Source organism: Bombus terrestris, chromosome 18, assembly GCF_910591885.1.
Source record: "Bombus terrestris chromosome 18, iyBomTerr1.2, whole genome shotgun sequence".
NCBI classification, from domain to species: Eukaryota; Metazoa; Arthropoda; class Insecta; order Hymenoptera; family Apidae; genus Bombus; species Bombus terrestris.
Genome location: NC_063286.1, coordinates 4,637,064 through 4,647,580, shown reverse-complemented (window position 1 = coordinate 4,647,580; position 10,517 = coordinate 4,637,064). Strand labels below are relative to the sequence as shown.

The window sequence follows — 10,517 nt, the reverse complement described above, 5'->3', positions numbered from 1 at the left end:
AATATGAGAATAAAAGAAGCGCGCAATAACTAAACTAATTGTAAGTTCGTTAAGAAAGGCAAATTAATTGTTTACTATATTCTTTTTGGAAAAGAAAAAAGAATATTCCCTTTCAAATGATTATGGATCAATGGAACGATACGGCAATTTTAATATATTCTCCATACACCGTTTAAATTTAATATTAACTTTTGACATTCGGCATATCGATTGTACTAGCATTGATATTTTTTCATCGTCGCATGGAATCACATTTTTTTCTTAGTACGTACTGTTGTTACGAATTCAACTGTTGTAAAATGTTATAAATTTGTCAGTTCCTAAGGAACCAAGTGAGCCGAAGTTGCTAGCTACCAGCTATTAGGTTGCTATAAACGTTGTAAACAAATATCGAATTTCTTATCTTTCATGATGCTTCTCAAATTGTCAAATAGGTTAACATAAACAGCGGGGTGCGCAGGGATCCTCAAATCGAACGATACATGGACAGCAGCTTACCTCGTACAAGTTGTACGGAAAAAATTGACATTTGAAGACATTTGAAAAAAATCGTAGATTACTTTATACCTATATTATTACATTATTCCTTCCTACTCATTAAAGTCTGTAACAGCATATTGAGAACAGCTTCGTGGAATTTTCAAGACAATAAAGTCGAAAATGCAATTTTTTATTTTTAATTTCCATTTTATTTTAGATTTAAAAGTCACCCCATACATTTTTTTTACACCTGTAGCCGTACGTTGATTCCTCTGTGCGATTATGACCCGGTATTTTCTATCATAGTGTGGCGGCACACGAGCACAGAACTTTCCAACGGCTTCGCGACACAAAGCGCTATACCTTCAAAGCCGACGTGCCTAATGTGCCATCGATATCCCTATGGTTCTTCCGCCGAATGTTTGGAAAAATGCACGCGCGGCAACTGCCGCGGTACATCTAATAAACGCGTGTGTAGTAGGGATATCGAAGGGCAACTAAGAAAAGAATCTATTTGGTTTCGAACAAGAGAGTCATTCTGCCTCAAGCCGCGAAGTGCGAAAGGTTCAGCATCATAGCGAAGCAAACACAAGCCGAGATACGCGATTGTAAACTCTCGATGGTTAATCATAAGTGTGAATCGTATAAATTGTTGATCTATTGATTGTTAATAGTAATAAACTTTTTGTTGAACATCTGAGTATTCCTTCCGCACCTATCACGACATACCACCTCAATAGCAAAAAAAGGCAGAAATAGAAAATTTAAAAATACATGCTCTTTGTCGAAATGTCGTAAAAGATTGTTCAGAAATCTGACAAAAACCAACTTCATTTTTTCTAATGGAACTATACAGTTTTTAATATATTAATCAGTCATGACATTCCCATCAAAAAGTTGTTTCCTACATATTTATGTTAAAAACCTGTTAGTACCGAACAAACAAACTTTTGGAAAAATTGAAATACACAAATAAAATCATAAAATTCTTGATTCCTGTTAAATATTGATAGTCAGACATATCTATGTATAGCTAGCATTTTATGATGGAAAATTTTTTCGTCATGTTAATATTAATTATTTATATGATATATTTATGTTATTCAACTCCAGAAGTGAACGTATTTATTTATTGTTTAAAAATTGTTGTGTACCATAATTGTGTGGATACAGAAGGTCAGTGTGGTAAAGCGGTTACGGCAGAGACAAAGCAAGTAAATCACTTTTCTGCATATCTATGGCCGACGGTTCTACTAGTCACGCACACTAATCCAGAAACAGCAGCCATATTGCTACAACACATCATAAAAATAGAAAAATGGCTACAAGATAAACAAATGAAAGCAAACCCCAGTAAATGCAACTATATTACATTTGCGCTAAGAAAACGGAAACCACCAAATATCCAATTGAATGGCACGCACATAACACAAACAAGGACACCATTTAGTACACAACTTACATGGAAGCAACATACTAAATCAATTATAGACAAAATACGGATAAAAAGAAGACAAATGTACTGGTTAACTAGTCGAAGTTCTAAACTCAGCATAGAAAATAAATTAAAAATCCACAAAACGATAATAAAACCAATTTGGACGTACGGAATACAACTATGGGGGCAACAGCAGTGAGCCACATAAATAAACTAGAGTCGCTACAATCGAAGATACTGAGAACAACAGTAGTAGTAGTAGAGAAGGCGTACATGACCACGATCGTGGACGCCTAATGAACGCGTGTGTCACGTAGGAGAAATCATGAAATTGACAGATCACCGGTGATTTCCTCCCGTCGTAGTTCGAACGTTCCACAAGTAAGCTAAAAATTCGGATTTTATGTTAGTAAAATTTTATTGTACGAATCCAATAGAGTAACGGTTCAGAGTGTTATAACAAAAAGATGTTGAAGTGCTGATTTGGGAGGTTTCTTATACTAAGGTTAGGTCTCTCTAAAGGAGTTATCGTCGGGTGTCTATCAAATGCGGTTATTCTGCAGTTATTCTGTTAGTATCTGATTATTGTTTTGACGGCTGTGGTGTGCAGGATCTTTTGTCTACACTATTACTGTTTCTGAACGTGTGGCACTCGCATAGACAGTATTCGATATAAATATAATGAAGAAGAGTAACTGAAATATGACAATTACATTCTAGGATGAGATTTAGCTATGCTTTTGTCAAAAAACCCAAGATCTATAATCTATAATATACATAATACTTATGTCTTTTTAATTTGCTTTCCGTTCGTCATTCTGCATGATGACAAATACGTAAAAGCAAAGATATTTAAACACAGTGTGTCCGTTTTAAATATGTACATGTGATTATTTCTGTATCCGAAATAAGAAAAAATATTTTAGATGAAAGTTGTTTAACTTCATATGGTGTATGTTGTCGGGTGCATGATTCTAAACAACTTTCCCGGTAAACGTGTTGGAAGATCATTTTTTCACAGATTCTAATTGTTTTAGAATATGTTGTCTGGAGCATGACCGAATCATCGGTCGGCCCCAGTTTCCGAGATATTCGCAAATGTAAGAAAATGTGGAGTTCGAACGCGTTGGACAGTGGCTTGGCCTTCGTTATTCTTGGATATGGAAAGAAAAAGCGTCAACATTTGATGGTGTCATAAGTTAAGCCCTTGCCCGTATAGTAACGTGGACTAACGGGCCTCAACGTTTTGTGATTGCGATGCCTAGTACATATTTTCAAACATTCTTTGTACAATCGTCAACGTGGACGAACGTCGAAGTAAAACCACATGAATTCGGCATTTCCGAATCTACAGAACATGCTATAAACGTGACTACCTTAACTCGCTTTTAGTATTTTCTCGCCGGTACAATTTAAAAGCTACCGGTACAATTATTCTGCCTATAATTATACAGCCTAGCAGTATATGCATTAGGTTGGTTGCCAGCCACTTTGCGACGGTCGGGTGCCATGATCTGACCCAAACTTAACTCTTGTTTTTTGTTTATAGCATATACAGTGCCGTACGAAAAAGTTTAAATGCCCTTTAGAACAGAAAAATTTTATTAAAACCAAAGCAAAACTAGAATTTTTTAAAAGAGTTAGAAGGATTAGTTGATTAGATGACGTGTAAAAAGAATTTTGAAAATAATTGTTCAAAATCATGTCCCTGACGAGATATCAAAAAATCATTAAAATCGGTGTGTGATAAAGGCAATGATTATCAAAAATTAATAACGTCAAATTATTTTCTCCTTGAAACCATTCAACTTTTATCTGAAATATTTTTCATTAAAGTCGTTATTTATGCAGTAATCAAAGTGGTTTCATTCATACCTCTCACACGCTGTATACATACCTGCACTTTTCTTTTTCACTAAATCTTCATAAAATCGTCAATGCTTTGTGGTTTATGTTACATAAATAATTGTTATGATAATATGGATTAGTAAAGGTCATTTTAGTGAGATTGCGTTTAAATAATGTATAAAAAACATCTCAGGAATTGATAACATTTTCGTTGTGTTATAGTAGAAAATATAAGTTAATAAATGCATTTTTAGTTGATGTATAATTGAACTTATCTCGTACGAAAATTTAACTACTGTCGTCAAATCATTAAATATTCTAAAACGCAATGTAATACATACGTATATATATACCGTTATTAGTGTAACCGTGTAACTACATATAATGTATAACTAGAAACATATTTTTACCGCAGATTTTTACTCCTTTCCTTTATCACACTCGTCTGTGTCTTTATCAATTCTATTAGTTGAATTGAATATAATATCTACACTCATCGCTATAAATGGAATGATGATTTCATATCTCTGCACACTCGCGAAGCTTTTTTTCGCATCTTTGTAAACATTATAAGCCTTTTTTTTTTCTTTTTTTTTTTTATTTTGGTAGGGATTTTTCGTTTTTAACTTTACATTGCATTTTTACAAACATCATAACCATTTTTTCAAAATGCTGAATTTTACAACATATCCAAAAATCATCGAAATCGGAGGGTAATTAGCTTTTTCACGATTTCAACAAAAATAGAAATTAATTTGTTTGTAATTAATTAGAGTTTTTATATCTCCGTGCCTCGTTCTTAATGCCTCAATTGTTTATACTCTATACACATAACCCGATATAACTATACTTCTAGAAATTTCTAACAATAGATGGCGCACGACATGTAGTTGTGCAGTAAGCATACATGATACACTTTTCCCATCCTCTTATGTTTCCCAGTGCGTGAGATGAGAGTTAAATAGATAATTCCATATGCATACAGAATGTTCGGCTACAGATGTAAAAATTCGGAAATTCCATGAGGCGGTTTTTGATGATATGTTGTTGGAGACTTTAATAAATAGGCAGGTACAATGTTTAATCTACGATTTTTCTTACAAAAACGGACGCGCAGGTACGTCGTCAAATATCATAATCTTTTTCTCGAACTTGCATGAGGGTGCCCATGTATTGTTCGATTTGAGGATTCCTCTATACCCCATTGCTTAGCCTAACCTATTTTCGTTCGTGTAAAGAGGTTTGCTTTCGCACGGGGTATTTCGGCTAATTTTTAATAATCAATAACTAAAAAAGCAAAACCGAAAACGCAATTGTTTTTATTCTTGATTTTCATCTTATTTTAGCATCAATAATCGCTTCTTATATTTTTTCCACCTGTAGCCAAATACTGTATACATAGGGTGATTCAGAACTGCACTACACACTAATAAATACAAGTAAAAAAGGTTATATGGGCATGTGCTGTGTATATTTTAGTTTGCGAGTGGATTTTCGAATTATGAACGATTAAAAAGAATATCCAGGATTTTCGCTTCGTTTTCTTTTTACAAAGTGAGATTAAAATATGAATTCATTAGGGTTCTATTTTTGCGGTCATTTCAAATTTATTGCGTATTCAACGCAAGTGAACATTGTACACTACCTGCGAGGATGAATAGATGTGAGACTATTCGAAAAATTTGTATTTTCGTGCGAGTACGGAACTTAATGTTAACGTGATTCCTTAGATGGCTATTTCACAACGACAAGGCCAACTGATTAAAAAACAATGGATTAAGATAATATGAGATAGATAATAGATAGATTAGATAGATAATGTTAATTGATTAACAAATGATGCAAGAATGCTCAGTCCATATACGTCAGCTGTACGTCGCATGACGACATAGAAAAGGATAGTTGAAGGAACAGCGAAAGTAGAAAAGGATAGCAAGTCGGCCATATGACAATCCGACATTAAAAATGTTGAGGTTATTAGATGTATAAAGAGAGAAAACGCGTGGATAAAGTGTAAGGTACAAAATATATATATATATTTAATTTAATAGAAAAGTGTAATAATAAGTAGGAATATAATTTGAGCTGGTCCAGATCCGCACACTAGTAGTGTTACTTTATAACTGAAAAACCTCGAAGCCAACGTCGCCTGTCTACTGTTTATGGTCTGCCTTCATGCTAGTCTTTTGTCTATATGCTGTCGATGGCTTCAGCGCTTGAGAAAACTAAAAAGACCAGATGTGGAGTTTTCGTAGAAGTGGTGACCACTTCAACACCCTCCCTAAAACTCTACATCCTTACAAACAATTATATTTTAATATTTGTCTAACTCTTGTCGTAAATATCTGAACCTTGATTTTGTCAATGTCTTCACAAATACATTTGTCAGCTGCTTTTCTCTTTTCCATTCAAATTAATTTATTACTAAAAAAACAAAGTACGAGAAGACTAAACAGATCATGTAGAGTTTTTTTTTTTTTTTAGAAGTGATAACCACTTCGACAAAAAAAAACTAACGTAGAAAAAAAAATTCATAAGTTCGATCAGTAGTGACTGTTTCATGGAAATATATATAAAGTCAACAATGACAAACTTCTAACAAATACAGTTTTTTTAACTTGCGCACGTGGTCTGCAGGCTGGCCTGATAATAAATTGCTAAAGAAAGAGGAATTAACGGAATTGAAAATAGATGACGTTTGACCGCATCATAAAGTCACCCCATTGCTCTTTCTAACATTTTCTAAGAATAGTGAAAACAGTACTTGATTAGTCTAACACGCGATAGAGCAGATATTTTTGCTAAGGAAAGCTTCAGTAGAAATTAGAAAATCGTGTTTTGAGTCTAACATAAAGGCGGAAAAGTGTGGCAATGGCGGCAATGGTACTCAATAACAGTGAGTAACAAGGCAAAGTGTCCGTCAACGTTGAGTACCACTGCCGCCGCCGCGTGTTTTGTTCAACTGTTTTGCCTTTTTATTAGAATCAAAACATAATTTTCTAGTTTTTTAATGATTTCCTTAGCAAAAATTAGAGTCAGATTTTCTTCTAATAAACTAAAAAATATAAGCAAAAAGTGGTGCGTTTCAGGTGTCATTTTTACTTTGATTGTTATTTAAACATGTTTAAATGTTCATAGTACAATAACAATACATATCATTTTATTCCACAACGTTCACAGAATCTTTTCATCTCAATAGAAACTCGATAGCTGCTACTATAAAAACACAAAACATATCCGAAATTGAAAATTTGTAACTTTTTTCAAAATTAATTTTTTGGAAAATTAAGTTCTGGGGAAAAAACTGCAGATTCGCGTCTAGCTCGCAAAAATCTACAGGAATATCCTATTGAAGGTTGCAAAATTAGATACGTATTGAGCAATGTAATTAAAAATAAACATTGATCAGATTACAGTCATTCAAAGGAACTGCTTTCGCCTTCCTATCGGTGAAAAAACATTAATACAGCAACGAAAGCTTTTTATTTTAAAAGTGTCATACCGAAATTTCGTTCCGACAGTTTTTGAAAATATCTCGGAGATTGGAACGAAATTTTCTTTTCGCGACGGATACGAAATGTATGTACGTATGAAAATATTTTTAACATTTTGACTTTGATGTACGTTGAATGCCGCTTAAGTTTGAATTAGACTTATTTACTCGGAAATGATTCATTCGGGAAGATATTACGTACTCTAGCTAGGTTAAGTTTATATATCTCACATTTCGATATTTAAACAAACTTTTACAAATTGTACAATCTGTTTGTTCAATCACATCTATATGCTGGGGTCGTGATGAGCTTGTGAAAGGTGAGAAACGATTTTTAGTTTCTTTTACCATGATACTCTCAAGTGTTATATTATTAAACATATTCGGGAGTGTTGTACATTTCATGCACAGATGATTTCAAATTTCGCTCCTAGTTCATATATCGCAAAACAATAAGCCAAGTTCATCAAATAGTAATCATTTGTATGCATATGTATAATCACTTTCTATGCAGGCGGACCAATGCCGAGTAGATAACGTGATCAGTTATCGTTTACCAAAATGTTCCAGGTTCGAGTCCTAGCGGGTATGCCGTTTTTTCTGGAGAATTATTATATATAGTAATAATTCGCTTTACTCGCGCAGAAACTACTGGGTTCTCATAGGAATATCGAAGTCAAGCTGTGTTTGGAGACAGTTACCCCGTAGTGAGGGTAACTGTATACTGATAGCATGAGAAAGATAAAAATAAGATATAAAATATAAAAATTTGAAAAAAGAAAAAAATGTATGAGAGAAAGAAACAGGGCTAAAGATGGAAGAAATGTTTTCCATTGAGCAATATAGAGGCAGTTAACTTTGGCAAACGCCATCTCTAGACAACTAGAGAAAATATAGATCATAAAACATACTTTCTGTGCATCACACGTTGTAAATCAGCGATATTTTATGAAACAAATATTTTCATATATGCTTTTCATATTCATATAAGTGTTAAGTTTTCTTGTTCGTAAAAAATCTCATCAACATTTTAATTTATACAAATTGCCTTTCCATACATTATTTTTAATACAATTTCGTTATACAGGCATCGAGGTATCATTGTTGGTACAATCAGCAAGGAGGCGCTTCAATGTGAAAAGAAGATCGAAGATACAGAATAATGTTACATTAAAAAATGCATTAATTCGCGTACAGACAATAATAATGATATTAAAAAAGGATAAGAATACAGTATAATGAATGCAATATCATGATTTGAAAACAATAGAATACGGCTAATGCTAAGTACACCGTTTGATTGCTAATGAATGTTAACTGTTTTTTATCGGGGCTGTAGGTCAACTATCAAGATCCGCGAAATTCAATTATAACAATAAAATTTTTCATATGACGTTTAAATTTGTTTTCGAAGAAATCGACTTCCAAAATTTGTCAAGTATATTTGAAGTTAATGATTGATAGAAAATAGATTATTCTATTTGTGAAAATAAGTAAAAAAAGTAAAAAAAAAAGTAAACTTTAAGAATTGATTAAGTACGCGTAGTATACCAAACCAGTTCTTAACTAAATATATTCAAACTTTATTTTCTTGAGAACGAGGACACGTAAAATAACCTTGTACTGATTGTTTACTCATAGCAGCTCATATTTAGTCGGCATCTAACCAAATACACATGTACCAAACAAGTATTTCAAGACGGTTTTCTCGGAAACAAGCCTCAAATGAGAAAATGTTATTCTATATTTTCGACTTACATTTTCTCGTGTAAATTTATATTTACTCTACATATAATTTGCACACTTTATGCAAATTGTACATACATACATATTTATATAGACAAACAAAGGAATAGAACCTAAGCAGTTTATTTTATTTCTTTACAGTGATAACCAAAATTGAACATTTTTAACAATACACACATTGATTCAGGTACACAATATTGTATTGTAACTAATGAAGTGATACATAAAACGCAACATCATATACTATCTTTCAAAGCTTTACAAAGGTTTTTTTTATATTTTTTATATCCTTGAAAATAATAAATTCGTTGTACTCAGTTTTGTATCACTTATATATTCAGTTTCTTACTAACATCTAAGCATTCATCATTAGAAGAGCCATTGCAAAACATTGTTACTTTATGTTATTATACCTTTTTACAATGTCAATTGTGTGATTCATGAAGTGTTTCTTAACTTTTTGTAAACACAAAGAGAAAAAACAAATTTGTTTTGTAAAAACAAATATAGATGCAAGAGGATATAGTGTTAGTCGTTCTCTAGATCAGAAAGAAAAAGATTTTACACTAAATAACTTTTTTCATACGGTGACAAAAAAATGTTGTACTAATGCACAAACATCATTTAGAGTCTGATCAGTTATTGACATCGTAAGAAAAAAAATTATTTGACAAAACATTTTTTTATTTTCCATTTCTAATTCCAGATCTAACTACAATTAATATTAAATAAATACGAATTATTGCACATGTATTTAACATATGATTACGTTAACATATGTATACATTTATGGTTCAAGGCTGTGATTATTGTTACATAATGAATATTATAAATGCATACATAAAGTTATAAAATTAAATTCATATTAAATATCGGTTATTTACCAAATGTCCAGCTGGACAAATTGTAAAGTACAAAAAGAAAAAAAAAAAAAGAAAAGTAAAGGGTAGCTTACTCAGATTTTATCTAAGCAATAATGACAATTATAGTTTCCACATTTACCATCAGTAAAGGAACTGTTTGTACACACATAAACAGTCTCGAAAATATTGGAACATTAGCATAACTTTGATTTCTATGTCCTATATTAGAAATAAATACAGATAATGTCGAGATAAATGTCAGGTTGGTATAATCATTAGTTCCTACATGCAGGGTTGGTATGAATACTTACGACTCTCTGTTTTCCCGCTCGCCATGTGTTTTTTTTATCTGAGTATCCGGTGTGTTGTAATGGCTGCACATGGTGGTGAAATACAGAGTATACAAAACTAATCTGTGTCAATCAATTAAATATCGAACCCCAAATCTATTGAATAACAGATCATGGACCCAGGGCGGTGAACTGTGCTATTGAAGATACTTATTTGTCGAGTGTTGTTTCTGTGAATTTTTTTTTTTTTTTATTTGTTAGAATATTTACAATCAATTCTCGTTGAGAATTTTCAGTAACTTAATTTGGCGTGATACAATGACATGGATTATAATAGCTTTATATTGTTGATTCTAGTA

General features: G+C 32.4%; 1 long non-coding RNA gene across 1 annotated transcript; it reads left to right on the top strand.

The window, feature by feature from the left end:
• The first annotated feature begins 1,194 nt into the window (after positions 1–1,194).
• On the top strand, positions 1,195–3,772 carry LOC125386850. The gene is made up of 2 exons (XR_007227289.1): positions 1,195–2,299; positions 2,956–3,772. It is a non-coding gene; the product is annotated as an uncharacterized LOC125386850 (long non-coding RNA).
• Positions 3,773–10,517: the final 6,745 nt, after the last annotated feature.